Source organism: Balaenoptera acutorostrata, chromosome 2 (assembly GCF_949987535.1).
Source record: "Balaenoptera acutorostrata chromosome 2, mBalAcu1.1, whole genome shotgun sequence".
NCBI lineage: Eukaryota > Metazoa > Chordata > Mammalia > Artiodactyla > Balaenopteridae > Balaenoptera > Balaenoptera acutorostrata.
In genome coordinates, this window is record NC_080065.1 from 48,235,076 (window position 1) to 48,251,736 (window position 16,661).

Consider the following 16,661-nt stretch of genomic DNA (forward strand, 5'->3'; position numbering starts at 1 on the left):
CTTGATTATTCAGGTGATCAATTATCTCATGGCTCCTCCCATTCACTGCTGGTTTCTTTCCCTGTTCGTAGTTAGTTCTTGGGAGGAGAGAAAAATAAAGGGGGTAAAACACATAGTCATTCTTCTACCTATTAGTGGTTTGGTAGGGAGCTTGTGGGGAGAGAGCATTGGTGGAAAGATTAAAATAATTTGTGGTGATTACCTGTGGATTTTATTTGTTCTAAAATATTAATGACAGAACAGAAAAATTGAGAGTTTAACTAAAAATACATTGGTACTCATGTTGCAAAACCTCCAGTGTTTCATGACTAAAAATTTAAATGTTGAATCTTATTCAATCACATAAATCACTAATTTTTAGTCTGAGTTTAGTTTATGCTTTATACTCCTGTTGGAAACAGTGTTTTAGACATTAAGTTTTGTATTTGTAAACGTGTATAGGAGTGTGAGTGAGTGAAAGAAGGTAAGTTCCCAGGCTTTTCTAAGCTGAGAATGTCAACCTATGTGTGAACAAATGCCTTCCTAGCCGATACTGGGTGTAAACCACTTGAAATTTTGGAGGAAGGCCAACATTTCATCATCTTGGCTGATCTTTCTGCACACAGTATAATGCTCTTGAGTGCCATACCAGGGCAATAAAATGCCAAAGGCTTGTCCAAAATGCCAATGATAATACACCTATTTTCATCTAGCACAGCCACTGTAGTTCACGAAGTTACTTTCCCAACTGAAAAATGCTGGTGAACCAGCATGGTGAGGCCCAGATAAGTACCTGCTTACAGTTACTGGCGAACAGCAAAGACAATTAAACTTCAGTATTGAGTCACTTGTCAGCTGGGTAGGCTGACTTCAACTCCTACCACTGCGTTTTCAAGCTGCTTAGGATTTTGCCATATTGAGCTTAACATATTAACTCTATGTTAATAGAGTTGTGCTGTTAAATTCTAGAAAAACTAAATGCTTTTAATAGAGGCTGAATGCCTGTATTCTGGAGCATGTACAATACTTATCATTCTAGTTTCTGAACTGAAATTGGGTTGTCAATGCAAGGAGGGGAGATTATTATATGCATTGATGCATTGTGAGCAGACAAAATGCAATTCCTCCTTGTTGGTTAAGAACCTTTGCAAATACCAAGTCAGTCTCCCACACACATGAGTCTTCTCCATCACTTCAGTGGGAGTTTTATGTGGGAATTAAGAAGAGAAAAATGTCACTCAGGGTGTGTGTCTGATCATGATTTAATATCTAAGCCAAGAAGTCCTCAGAGAGTGAAAGCTCCTACCCACGTAACAGTAAATCATGAACACATGCAGCAACAGGTCTTAGAAGAAGCCTCTGCAGTGTTTGGATGGAATGAGCTATAAGCTTTGTCATTTTATATTTGATAAACCTAAATGGACATTTACAAGAAAGCTTCATATTAGGATATTTAATTGAGTACAAATGATAGAATGGTCAATCCTTTGTTCTCCCTTTGTAGGAGGACCATAAAAGTCCCAGTTGATATTTGCTGAGAGAAAAAAAAAAAAAGCCTAAAATAATTTAAATGCCTTCATGGCCTAAAATAGCAGAGTGGGAGGAAATGAGGGAGACAAGAGGGGCAGAATGTATGTGAGAACTGAAGGCTTCCTTGACTAACCAATTAATTATACCTTTCTGTATGATTAAGATGCATTCATTGAAAATTAGAGTCCATATAATTTTGATTACTGTTAAAACAAATACAAACACTAAACAAGCACAACCGTGTTTTATTAAAATAAATAATGGAGCTTACAGGATCTGTTCATGGTATTTAAATGCAGTACCATCTTCGTGGGGCTGTTTCCCATGGGGTAATTACATGACTCAGTCCACCGGACACCCAGCTGAGCCGAAGCAGATTTACATGGAGTGAGGAGAGGTTGGCCTGTGATTCCTTCTGCTTGGCTTTTGAGTTGCTGAGTTAGTGTAGACCTGGGTGTGATCTCCAGCCTGCACCACTAAGCAGTCTCCTCAACAGGAAGGGGACGTTTGTAACTAAAGAGGCAGTCATGCTGTGACTCTGGCCCTATTCATGTTTGAAAACTAAAGAAATGAGAGAAACACTAAGAATGAAGCTTTATGTAACTTTATCCAAGAGACCTGGGGAGGCCATATTGACTCTACAAGGGCTGGAGCCAAGGATGCCCCTCTGTAGGGCATGCTGTGGTCCCACCAGGATGGAATCCACCATTGTTCTTGAATGGAAACGCATTCCAACTGTGCCCCTGGCTCCTCACGCTATGATATGGTAGGTTTCATCACCTGCAAGGAGAGATATCTTGACTTATAACTTTTAAATATCTTAGCTGTAGCTCCCAGAAGCAGTCCATGCAACATTTTGCAGGTAGAACAGATCATGTTTAAGACTTTACATGAGGGCCCTTAAAGTTATATTGGGGTAACTTTTTCAGGCAGATAAATAAAACAGAACATCATGTTTCACATAGGATTTTACCAACACAGCAGCATGCTTGTGCTGATTTTATCTAGCATGGCACTTTTTGGTTTCTTACCATCATAACTGTGGACTGAGTTCTGGCTTTTATATATGCTGCTCTCAACCACTGGAATCTCTAACTTTAAACTGGATAAGTGTGCATGCACATGAGTGTGTGTGCATGTGTATGTTTTTAAAGACTTTTGTTTTCTTCAGAAGAGTTTTAGGTTCACAGCAAAACTGAGAGGAAGGTACGGAGATTTTCCATGTACTCCATTCCTCCACACGTGCACTGCCTCCCCTATCATCAATATCCCTCACCAGAGCAGTGCATACAAATACAACAATGCAACTGATGAACCTACATTGACACATCCTAAGCACCTGAAGTCTGTAGTTTACCTTAGGTTTCAGTATTGGTGGTGTACATTTTATGGGTTTAAAGAAAATGTATATTGACATGTATTCCGCATTATAGTAGCATAGAGAGTATTTTTGCTGCCCTAAAGATCCCCTGTGCTCTGCCCAGTCATCCCTCCCTTCACCCACAAGCCCTGGAAACCACTGACCTTTTTACTGTTGCCATAGTTTTACCTTTTCCAGGATGTCATATGGTTGGAATCATACAGTATATAGCCTTTTAAAATTGGCTTCTTCTGTTTAGTAATATGAGTTTCAGTTCCCTCTTTTTCATGGCTTTATAGCTTATTTCTTTTTAGCACTGAATAATACTCCTTTGCCTAGAATGAAATGTACCACAGTTAATTTATCCATTTACCTATTGAAGGACATATTAATTGCTTCCAAGTTTTGGCAATTATGAATAAAACTGCTATAAACATCTGTGTGTAGGTTTTTGTATAGATAAAAGGTTTCAACTCCTTTGGTAAATACCAAGGAGCCATAATTGCTGGCTTGTCTGGTAAGATATATTTAGTTTTACAAGAAACTGCAAAACTGTCTTCCAAAGTGGCTATACCATTTTTTATTCCCATGAGCAGTGAATGAGCATTCCTGTTGCTCCCCATCCTCACTATCATTTGGTGTTGTCAGTGTTCCGGATTTTGGCTGTCCTAATAAGTGTTAGTGGTATCTCATTGTTTTAATTTGCATTTCCCTGATGACGTATGATGCAGAGCATCTTTTCATATGCTTATTTGCCATCTGTATATTTTCTTTGGTGAGATGTCTGTTGAGGTATTTGGGCCATTTTTCAATTGGGTTCTCTGTTTTCTTATTGTTGAGTTTTAAAAGTTCTTTGTATATTTTGGATAACAGTTTTCAGATGTGTCTATTGCAAATATTTTCTCCCAGTGTGTGGCTTATTTTCTCACTGTTTTTGCAGAGTAGAAGTTTTTAATTTTAATGAATCCAGCTTATTATTTCTTTCACAAATCATGACTATGATGTTATATCTAAAAAAATCACCACCATACCCAATGTCATCTAGTTTTTCTCCTATAAGTTGTGTTTTTAAATTGGGTCTCTCCACAAGTATAATATTTTTCCTCTGCAGATGTAGGCATTGCCATTCTCCCTTCCCTCACCCCGAGATGGAATTATGAGTGGGAAGGAAATCTAACTGGCGTGGACATTGTTACAGAAAAATCCAAAGCAATGCCAATTGGCAGAGGGAAGGAAGATTCTTAGTGTTTGGCAATTAATTCTTATCCTTTTGGCCAAGAAAATTTATCCATGGAAACATTTTTTTAAAAGCCTACAGTGCTATACCTTTCCTAGGTTCCTGAATATTGTTGGGAAAATCCAAGTCACATGAAGATACTTTTTACTTATCTCCAGGGAAATCAAGCTATTGGATTATTAACTCTGAGTTATATCATAACTACACTGTTTGATGATGTGTCTGGGCATTAGAGGAAGAACTGTTGCAGACTAGTGTGGGTGCTGGTTTATTTTGAAGCTGAGTTTATTTGAAAAGAACTCTTTACAAGTTTCTGTGTGTTGTATTGTTTGGCCCAGAGAGTTGATACAAGTCTTGAAGCTGGAGGTTGTGAGATAAATAATGCAGGGTAGAAACTTGCCCCACTAATTAATCAGAATCTTGTGAATCCAAGTGGAGTGAGTCACAGACAGCCAACCAGGTAAAATAGGACTGTAAGACTGTTCTAGATCAAAGACAACAACAATTTTGGATCTAGTTGCTAAACAAAGAAGGGAAAAGAAACGAAAAAAGAAGATTCAGAAGTTTGTAACTGATTCCTGGTGAAAGACATTGCCACTCAGCACAATTTTATTCACAGGTTTATTCAATAATAAATGCCAATTAAATCATAATTAAATAGAAGGAATTATAAGAGTTATTATTTGCATCAACTTGCAAGTGTGTAAACACATCCTTAATGTGACAATTTCTTAGACCTTATCAAATCCCTCATCAATTAATTTTTTTCTCAAACAAGTGTGTTTGATCATATTAGAGAAGTTTTTCATATACTGTTTTTCTGGTCGGTTTTCAATAAGTTGGCACTTTTTGCTTCCTCTCTTTTTTCATCCATTGTCTTTATAGTTTATGTATTTTCTGAGTCTCTACAGGAAACAATTTACAGTATGCCTTTATTAAAAGAAAGAGCAGGGTGGAATGCCTTAAACGTAAAAATATCACATCAGTGAGAAATACTTGCCCAATATGCAGAAATATCATCAAAGTGTTATTAATAAGCAAAGTGATGGATAAGCAAAGTGATGGATCCTAATTACATAAAAGACTTCTGCTAACAACCCCAGTCAAGTTAACATAAAATAAAAACTGATAATGGCATTTTTGACAGTTGAGTGGTCTCAGATATTCTAAGACACTCAAGTCTAATATCAATGGTATTTCTCCCACATTCTATATCTTGTAAGTTTGGGTGAAAATTGTATTTAGGATGTTTATGAAGCCAAAAAGTAGACATATGTGGAAAGAGAGTTTTAAGATCTGAATTATCTGAGGTGAGTACATACTGATGCTTCCCGAGACTTAGGCTGGAATCAAACATTTTGAAAACTTCCTGATACGAAATAAATGACTTACTAAACATGTTCTAAAGTTCAATCACCCTCTGCAGGAGGCTATTTTTTCCCCAGTGTCCTGAAATGCACCTTAAAAAATAAAACTCCTTTGAAATATGCACCATCAGTGATGGAAATAGAAATTGCAGTAATTAAACAGTGGAATAAGAAGTATGCTTTACAAGGTACTGTTAAACTAGGAGAGACCTACTCAACCTCGGTAAGAACGTCTAAGCATTAATGGAGCTTTTATTTAGATACTGCAGAGGATTCTTTTGTAAGATGCCTTTATCCTCACACTATACCCATTTATTTGAGGAGAGGTAACATCAGACAATTATTAGATACAAAACATCTGAGTTCTAGTCTCAGCCCCCATCTCTAGCAAACTCTTTGACCTGGTCCAGGAAAAGGACAGCCTAAATCCTCCTGCTAGCAATGGACTCGGTGACTTTGGGCAAGCCACTTAGTCACTAAGTCTCCATCTATTCATCTTTAAATTGGACTCCTCTTTGCTGTCTTCCTTATGCGGATTAAGGAGATAATATTGGTAAATTGCTTTGAGTTTCTAAGAAGAAAAGCACACTTCAGCTACAAGCACCATTATATTGTTTTGGAATCAAGCTATATCTTTGTTTCCTTCAAACATCCCTTCTGCTGTTGTGTTTACTTCAACTGTCAGGTGTGTCTACTATAACTGGTCAAGCCAATACTTACCTGTTATGCCTTTCCCTATTCCTGTTAGTTATCCTATTTTGCATATTATTCCCAATTTGATTTCTTTGGGAATAATCTATGAATGAGCAAGTCATATCGACCATAAGAGCATGGTTTTCAGAAACAGGCTTGTGCTATAATATATGTTAAGTGATGGTAAAACAACATCCAATAGCTTCTTGTATTTTTAAATGGTTATATACAATAAAAATAATAATTAATGTTGTAAATTTCAAGTACACCTTTCATCTGATCATCTCACAGTATTTTAGAAACACTAATTAAACTCCACAACACCCCTGTACCATACATATTATTATTTCCATTTTGCAAGTGAAGAAACTGAGGTTCAACAAGGTTATGTGACTAGTGCAGGACACAAAATGAGTCAGTGTCAGGAAGGGGATTTAGTGTTTCCAACGCCCAGTCAATGAGCTAATTATTGCTCTGATTTCAAAGATGGAAGGTATGACTGACTCGCAGGATTCAGGAGTGGCATTTCAGTGCTTAGGTTATCTGGTGCCTTCGTTCTCCCATTGATTTCTGTTCTTAACTTTTGGAAGGTTTTCTGGCTTCTCAAACTCATGCATCAGTGAATAAAATAGAGCTTGGCATAGGCTATAAAGCTCAAATTAGTTAATGTTGTAATATCTTTAGCCTAGCAAAAATATCTAGTGGGAACAAATGTTGAAAGTTAGTACTAACCTGATGGGGTGAATTACCTGTTGATTTTCTTATCCTGCTGTGCCCCATGCAATGCTGTAGCAGAAAGGTTTAGTACACTAAGTAGCATTTTATCACTAGAGAAAGAATGGTCTGTAGTGTTGATTTAATTTGCTTTAAATAATAAGAATTAGAAATTGACTACCTAGCATTAATAACCTATATCCTATGAACTGTCTCAGAGAGTTGGGGTAGACTGCAGTCCGTAACCTTAGCTAGGTCACACCTGTTTCTCAGTTTAGGTGGGTCAGTCTCACCTCAGAACTGCCTCTCTAGGTTACTTTGGGGTTGTTTTGAAGATTCTAACTCAAATGACTTTTTCTTCAAAGTGTAGCAACATTTTTCTTATCACGAATAAGTTTCCAAAACTTTTCTTGTCTAATTTATGGAATCATTTAATAAAATCCTTATTAGGAGTGAACAGTTTCAGCCCAGACACTTGAATTTATCCCTGTGGTCAGATCGGCACCATAAGTACAGAAAATCCTGGTGATTTCCATAGGCAAGAGAGGCAAAATAGCTCAGTACTTCAGAGTCCTAGTCTGGATTTAATCCCGGCTAGGTTTCTCATTCGTTGTAGGACCTTGGGCAGATTACTAAATCTCTTTGAGCTTGTTTTATCATTTGTAAAATGGAAATACTATTTCTATATCCTGGGTTTATTGTGCAGATAAATTGAGATAGTGTAGGAAAATCCTGAACATGATACCTGGCATGTGATAGGCAGTCAGTAAATGGTATTAATATTAATGTTAGTACTAGTCTTTTAATTACTCCCTGAATTTACAAGGAAATGATCCTAACAAAGACTGATGATAAGTATGGAGATTTGGAAAGAATAAAAAGACAGAGTATGTCCAAAATAAAATAGGTGCTAAGCTGAACCCTCCAGCATTTGTGTCTGGAGAAACAAGGTGAAAAGGTGTTGAGTGTGTGACCAGATGGCTTTTAGGGACTGAAGCAGGAACGGATGGCACGTTAATTACAGGAGAAAGCAGCATATATAAATTGGCACAGAATATTATCGTGTTCTTTCTCTCACAAAAATGTTATTGTTACTTTGGGGTATTACAATGGAAAATTGTTCTCAGTAAGTCCAGCTTTTCCTTTGATGTTTCCTAGGGAATTGCACTTGGCTAATGCCTCAAGCATTTAACGTTATTTTCAAAGAAGTTTTGAAAATGTTTGTGAAAATAATTAGACCAAAGTTAAAGCTAATGTAAAATAAAGAATCATTCCAGGTGGGGCTGGGAGTGAAATACAAATAGCTTTTCGCTTAATAAAAAAAAAAAGACTGATTCATTAAATACATATTTGCCATTTAGATATAAAAGTACTTGGGAAGGAGAGGGGAAGATGCTTTCCTTTTGGTCTAAGGACAGCAGATAGTTAGGAGACATGAAGCCATTTTCTCTTTTCCTAACCTTACAGGAAGATCCATACAGTCTGAATTAAGTCCACGTGACAGAAAATCTCATTGAAATTTATAATCCAGGATTCCAGAATAATGCATGAAAATGAAATTTGTGATAGTTACAAGCACTAGAATACTAATTTATCAATCAATACATAGTCTGCAGCTCACATCAAAATCTTTATTTATTTTCAGATGATTATCCCACCTGATTTATCAGTCTGTCCCTTCACTATTTACATGCTTACTGCACTTCAGTACCTGCCTTTAGATGGGTCATTGGAGAATTTTAATTCTTCTCTCACTAATTCTGTAGATTATTTATTTCAGGGTTACCTCTTCATTGGTTTTCCTATTTCTAGTTTCTTCCTTATTCAATCTATTCGTCACAATTGCTGCCCAAAATGATCAAAGATGAAAATCCCAGAATATGATGATATCATTGCTCAAATTAAAAGCCTTCAGAATCTCCTTAGATCTGCAAAGGAAAAAAAAAGTTTGAACTTATTACCGTGGCCTTCATATCCCTTCAAAATAAGCACCCAACCTAGTTTTCAGATTTGATCACAGATTATCCCCCCACCTAAAAACACTTTCTACTTCGTGCCATTCAAGCAGTCAACATTAGTATTGATGTGGCAAAACCAAACCAGTTTGAGAGGTGATGACCCAGAAAAGTCTGTGTGGCATGCCTGGTTCTAGAACGTAACAAGAAAAGAGACTGAGGACAAAAATCAAACCCGGAGCCCACATGGCTTGATGAAGAGACTAGGCCAAAAGATGAGGAAGAATACATGGCAGGTTAAGAATTTGCATGGACTTACGATTATTGTTATTGTTGTTACTGCCACAATTCTAATTGATTTTTTATTCTATTAGCTGGTCTCAGTAGAATACAAGCCTGAAAGCAACTTTACGCTTTCTCACCCACTGCTTAATGTAGACTGCGTAAAGCCCTTGTTCCCCATGCCTGGATGAAATAGCTTTCCCAGTCACTCTTAAACAATAAAAAGACTCCAGTTAGTTTCAAGAATTAAAGAGTTCAGTCCAGTTTTAAAGGAGGTCCTGGCCATGGAGGTATCAGAAAGGGCAGTTAGCAAGTAGAGAGAAGGTAAGCGAGGCTAGTCTAGTCATCCCGTGTGTTTCTACCCTCTGGATAAGGGACTCATGACTGTTGAATTTTTCTTTGGGGGATACATTTGTGGGATCCTTGGAGTTCCTTTGCTCATGATCTCAGGCTGCAGTAAATTTTATGAGTAATAATTTTCAGTTGCTGGTCACTTTCACTTGTCTACCGCATCCCTTGTGCTTCTCAAGGGCCACTTTACTACGGGGAACACGATGTCCTCTTGGAGAGGGTCTGTTTTGGATTGAGTCAGGATTTTTTTTCCCCCCATGGGATTCACATCTAGAAACAGGGAAGTAAACCCCTTTGCCAAGTCATGGATGAAGAAACACTGCCATCCCACACAGCTCTCCTTTTCTTTGTTATGAAAGAGCAAAGTCTTTCTTCCCTCTTTTTCACTGTCCAGTCTTTCACCTTTAAATGTTTTCTAAACCCCAAACACCAGTCCCTATGTCCCCCAGAATCCTGGAGATGAATGTCAAGCTCTCCCATTAGTCACTTTTCAACCTGTTATGCTAAGTTTGAAGTGAGGCTGCAGCTCTTCCCTACCTTCATCCAAGGAGAAGTAAAATACTCAGCATTTTTTCCAAAGAAATTTTCTCTTTTGATTTTTTTCAACCTCAATCTTTTATACAGCTGGAGGAAGTGATCACCTGATCCTGGTAGCACTGGCTTGGAGCCAGTTCTTTTCTAATGTTTTAGCACCCTACTTTAGACTTTGCAGATAATGTGGTATCTGCTATTTTGTTCTTGGCCTTTGCATCTCTGCCAAAATTCCAGGGCAACAGAAAGAGTTACATTCAACATTCAACATCCCATGACTCTCTGGTGGTAGCTGTGGCAGTTTTTTTTTGTTTTTCTTATTGAAGTATAGTTGATTTACAATGTTTCAAGTGTACAGCAAAGTGCTTCAGTTATATATGTATATATATATATATGTATATTCTTTTTCAGATTCTTTTCCATTATATGTTATTAAAAGATATTGAATATAGTCCCCTGTGCTATACAGTAGGTCCTTGTTATTGATATTTATCTATTTTACATATAGTAGTGTGTATCTGTTAATCCCAAACTCCTAATTTATCTCTCCTTCCACACCGCCCCCCCCTTTCCCCTTTGGTAACCATAAGTTTGTTTTCTGTGTCTGTGAATCTGTTTCTGTTTTGTATATAGATTCATTTGTATTATTTTTTAGATTCCACATATAAGTGATATCAATGATACTTGTCCTTCTCTGTCTGAATTACTTCACTCAGTATGATAATCTCTAGATCCATTCATGTTGTTGCAAATGGCATTATTTTATTCTTTTTTATGGTCATTTGGCTGGGGCACTTCTTTTGAAGGCCCATGTTTCGACTCCCTCTGATGGGCCCAGACCTCCACGGCTGGCCCATGCTAAATACGTTCAGGCCTTTGTTAGTTGCTTAGATAGTTCTTTCTGCCTGGGATGCCCTTCCCCACCTTGCAAAGGTCCCCATCCTCTAAGATTCTGCTCAAATACCGTCTCTTTCATACAATATTTCTGAGCTCCCTTGGTCAGAAGCAATACTAATCCAAGCTGTGTTTACCTACTATTTAGGGATCACATAATGAAAATTCTAGGCTTTAGAGTAAGACAGACCTGGGTTTAAATTTGAGCTCAGCATCTTACTAGCTGTGTGTGACCTCAAACAAGTCCCTTCATCTCTCTGAATTCATCTGAACACACAAAGGGAAAGTAACCTCTTATTATTTGTGGTTGTATAAGTAATAAATCATTTATATAAAGCACAGAGTACAACATCTCAATATGGTCAGTACTCAATATGATAGGTAAGTACGTAATGTAACAGTTAGACTGTTAATACTATGAACAGTAAGTACTGCTCCTATGACCACTTTTAGTACTGGTACTTCTGCTATCACGTCAGAAGTAAAATAATCTGAACACAGCAAAATGGAAGACTATTGCTACACATCTAGTTTGACTTTTTATTCACTGCCATCTGCCAGCCACTAGACCAGGTTCTCTATATATGCTGCACAATTTAATTCTCCCAACCTCCCTATGAGGTAAGTGTAATAATCTCTTTTTGATGGTTGAGGAAACTGAGGTTCAAAGAGAAGAAGTAACTTGCCCAAGTTCCCACAGCTAACAAGGGACAGAGCCGAAATGGAAAACCTGGGTCTGCCTCACATCAAAGCTTGTGTGAGTAACGACCACATTGCACCGTGGAGTCCGAAGGCTCTTCTTGTGTATTTGCTCAATGCCCAGGTTATACAAAGCAGCATCACCTACTTTAGTGCTTTCTGGGCCTGTTAATTCCAGCACAGCTCTACCTCTAATGTGATTTCAATTTCCTGGTATAAAATAACACCTAGAGGGGTGGGATAGGGAGGGTGGGAGGGAGGCTCAAGAGGGAGGGGATACGGGGATATACGTATGCATACGGCTGATTTACTTTGTTGTACGACAGAAACTAACACAGTATTGTAAAGCAGTTATACTCCAATAAAGACCTATAAAAAAAATAACACTCAAAATTCCCATGAGTGCCCTTTAAGTGTATGGTGGGAGAATCTTTGTAAGCCTTCCTGATTTTAGGCTGAGAGTTCCTTAAAAGAGCACCTTGCTCCATCTCCCCTCTTCCCAGAAGCCTTTACAGTGGCTACCTGGGTCTCCCTATCAGATGGACTCTTCCCTACAGTACCTGGAACTTTAAATGAACAGCCGGAGCTCAGCCAGGCTGTGCTGTTAAATTGTGTCATGCTTGCTTAATATGTATGGTGCATCCTCCCAGGAAACTGCAAGTGCCAAGTGTTATTAATTTCCCCTCAGTGTTCCAGTTTTGTCACTGGCATAGCTTTCCTTTCCAACTGTGAAAGATACTGCATTTTCAAGTGCAAAGACTGAGCGAGAACGTGTGAGGGTGGAGGCATCAAACGTCCCATCTCCCCCCTTCTTGACCTGTACGGTCTTGCTACCAGATTACCTCCAGAGCCATCCCAAACTCCTTGGTGCTCCATGTGATCTGGCAGATGGGAGACCCTGCTCTTCATCTGAGCCCCCTGTTTCTCCACAAACATGCGAGTTGCATTTTCATGTTGTTGTTTTTCCTTAACGAGGATGTTGCTTGCTGACAGCTTGAAGTGGCCCTCAAATTCCCAAAGATTGCAGTTCAGTTTAATTTCAGGTAGATCAAAATGTTTGGCAAGGACACTTTCCCTCTCCATATGTAGATCAACTTAGGGACTCAGAGAAATGACAAATGGTTCCGCTGAGTTCTCAACAAAACTTTTATTAAGATTTATTGGTAGATTTCAAATAAATGCAGGGGCTGGCTTTTTGGTGGGTGATCCTGAGATGTACCAACTTAAAAGCTACAAATGCTTTATGCTTCCTGCTAAACATTTTGGTATAGAATACTCCCATTACTAAGGAGCCTATTTATATTTTATTTTTCTCCTCAACTTGGGGTAGGGGTAGATATGGGGAATAATTAAAAACCTTGAAGAAACTCCACATAGAAATATCTGTAATTGAAGAGAAGATAGTATTGTAAAGAATAATTGGATACATATATGTGTGTGTGTGTGTGTGTATGCCAGTTGTATTATATATTTTATATATTTAGATCATATATATCAATTGCTCTCTATGTGATATATACTACTGATTTTCTACATAGTATCAAGCTGTTTTCCCTTCTCTCCGTCTCTATAGTAACAGTTCCGGTTATATATATAAAACTGGATATATATATATAATTGGAGATATATATATATATATATGAAATTGTATATGTATATTTTTGATACTCTGTGTAGAAGACTCCATTCCTTTTGCCTATGAAGTTTCTTATCCATTCTTTAAGAAAGACATGGGTGGAAGAGCACGTCTTCTGTACACCTTCTCCATGCTCCCAAGCAGTCCTCCTCACTTCCTGTTTTCTGTTCCCCTGGCACTTTGCACAGGCAAAAGGCTTCTTCAGCTTGTTACACAGTAATTCTCTACTCACTGTTCTGTGTACTCACCTGAGCCGTGTCTCCTTAAGGGCAGGGACTGTGTTTACACTTGGACTTCCCAACACGTGGTAGGTGCTCAATAACTATTATATTAACATGTCCCTTCATAGAGTAATTTGAATTTTAACAGTGATACCATTGTAAACATTAAGTTGCAATTATTTATAGTATCATTACAGTTTGGTGTATCTCAGTTCCAAAAATGTTTGGCTTCAAAGAGGAATAGAATTTCAACATAAAATGTGTTTGGTCAGTCCATTCATTTACTACTGATATTGAAGAGTGAATATAATCATAAATCTATGAAACATCTTTGGCTATTCTGTCTCCTTTTTTATCTTGGAAATTTGGAAAAGTAAAAATAATCATACACATTCCTCAAAATTGTGGTGGTGAGTATAATTTTATGAAATTCTTTGACTTCGCGTCCTGCATTGAGTTTCTTCCATCTCAGATCAGTCTCATGCCTGTCATGGAGTTAAAGGTCTAGTGGGTGGGTCCCACACGTGCTAATGCAATGTCATTAACTGTGATGAGGGCAGAGGTTATATTGCTTAGTTCAAGGAGATTAAGCAATAGCTCTTTATTCTAGAGAAATAGACTTTGAATGGTGTAACTCCACATATCCTTCCAAGAATTCTGCAAACTTTCTTCCTGAGGATTGGAACATGGAGGCCTACATCACTCAGTCTTCCCTTCAGTTAGTTCGGTCTGTTGTCAGTGCTGTTTAGTTTGCCTTTTCAGATTCCTAATCTTTGGCTTCCCTGCCAAATGTACATACATATACACACACATACACAGATTACATACATACAAACACACATATGCACATACATAAACAAACATGTATACACTCAAATACACTTTCCACCACTTATACATACATATATACACACACAAGCACGGGTACCCATATGCAGATACGTAATTACCCAAACACATGATATATGCAAATGCATACACACACAGATGGGAATACACAGGAACACACACACACACACTTACGTAAGCACGTGTACATGTGCACACATGCCTACATACCCATGCGAATCACCTTAGATGCTTTGCCTCATTACTTAAATTTTTTTCCTACTCTTCTCTTAACATCCCTAAGAAATTCTGGGATATGGGGAAGGAAGAGAGTGCTGTTATTTATTCTCTCCCTTATGAATCTAAGAAAGGTTTGCTGGCATTTCCACACCCACTTGGGGTGAGTTACCTGCAATCTCCAGGCTAGTGGCTGTCAGGAAAGGCCTTCCTCTCCAGCACTGTGTGGTCAGTCCTGACGTGTCTCCTCATGGCTTTGCTAGGCTGGCATTAATATCGGCTAAGACCCAGGCTCATTCATTTGCAGCTCTTAAAATGAAGCCACTGGGGACCAGGGGTCTCAGTGAACACTACGCAACCCTGAGGCCCAAGCCCATTACCTGTCACTGGCAGGATGGTGGACTTTTATTTGTCCCTAGTCTTCCTGCCCAAATAGGTGGAATGGGCTTAGACTGCAATTTTAGTGACATATATATCACTTAATATAAATACCACATTTCTTCACAGCAAAAGCTGTTAACTGTTAGAATTGTTTCCCAAGAGAGTTTGCTGAATCTGTATAAAAGTATTTGAAAGTGGGGGCATTTTCTATTTATCTGGGAGAGTATGTAAGTGGGTGAGTTATTCAGACAGCCCTTTAATGTCCTAAGTGCGAACATTATCTGAAGCTTCCTGGGAAGTCCTTTTTTAGCACTTGGCAAAATATTTTATGATCTCAAACACCAAACCAATGGACATAAAAACCTAGACTTAAGGTGGTTTTCATCTCGTGCTCTTCAATTAGACATTTTATGTCAGTGGCAGGACTGCTCAGCCCCTGTTGGACCGCAATGTTATTTTAGGAGAGAGGTGTACAGTGAGTTAACAGCAAGGAGCCATTTGAAACCTACAGTCTAGTGACGGTTGTAGTATTGATGTCTTTGGCAAGTCCCTCTTTCTCTCTTTATGCTCTTTATTTTTGTTTCTCAACAGGCAGACCTAATGTCTTAAAGGTATTCTTTGAAAAATGCATGAAACCCTGTTCGTATAGAGCTCCAAAGATTGTTCTGCTTTGTGGGAATGAAGTTACAGAATGCCTTTGAAACCACTAGTTGTAACTCTATCACTGAAAAATGATTCACTGTTTATTGTTCACTGCTTAGTATTGTGGTCACTCAGTATTGTTTTAAAAATATAATTTGGGAATTCCCGAGAATTTCTGGGGATTTGAATTTCTCATTGCTGAATCTTGAAGACTAGTATGTGTCAGGAATTTGCGAACACCAGATCTCGTCATATGCTTTTTCCTCTGCCGGAAATACTCTTCCCCATCGCTGCTTCTGGCTAATTCTGATTCATCCTTTCTGTCTTAGTATAAATGCCACTTCATCTGGGGAGCCTTGCCAGATCCTTAGACTATACCGGTCCCCGCGCTGGTCTTCTAAATTGTGTATCTTAACTCACTTCACCCTTTTGGTAATTGTTTGAATAATTGTTTAAGTTCTTTCCCCTACTCCAGTCCCTGTGCAATGAGCTCTGTGAAGGGAAGGACTAGGAGTGGCCAGCAGTCTTGTCCATCACTATATCCTCAGTGTCTGGAGAGCGACTGACCTGTACCTGGCCCTTAAGTGGTGAATGAATGAATGAGTGAATGAATGAATTTACTGAGCATGCACTGTTTGCCAGGCACCAAGCAAGGTGCTAGGGGAAGAAATGATAAATGAGACTTGAGGAGCTTGCCTTCTAGTGTAGAAGAGCACAGAGGAACTGAGCATTAAGGTCTGCCAGTTGCCACATGCAGGTATGTACCGAGGCCTGAGGGGGGCCAGGCTTGCCCATCCCCCTAGACATTAGGACACATTTCGGGAAGCTGGGTGAATAACTTTCTAAAGTTCAAACTTTGAAAGGCTTTGTAGTATTGAGATAAACTTAGGCATTTAAAAATATATGCATTAAGCAAATGTTTATCATGCACTTGTTGCACAGGAAATAATTCCTAGGTACTAGGAAAATCACTTTTATGTTCCTTGCCATTTAGGGAATGACTTAAATGTGAAAAACATGCATTTGTTTTCTTCAAAAATTAGTGTCTAGGCTAGGCCTAAGTATGATTTAATAGAATTAAGAAAAAGTGTTCTAATAAATAACTGTGTCTCTCTGTTTAAACT

At 38.3% G+C, this 16,661-nt stretch overlaps 2 long non-coding RNA genes across 2 annotated transcripts in view; one reads left to right on the forward strand and one right to left on the reverse strand.

Moving 5' to 3' along the window:
• The window catches only part of LOC130707424 (uncharacterized), a 120,196-nt gene that overhangs the window by 78,861 nt on the left and 24,674 nt on the right, over positions 1–16,661 (forward strand). The gene's annotated exons all lie outside the window — the stretch shown is intronic.
• Positions 1,751–10,086, reverse strand: LOC103006369 (uncharacterized). Its single transcript, XR_450476.2, has 4 exons — positions 10,006–10,086; positions 8,667–8,808; positions 3,034–3,204; positions 1,751–2,289 (listed from the first exon to the last, which is right to left on the reverse strand). It is a non-coding gene; the product is annotated as an uncharacterized LOC103006369 (long non-coding RNA).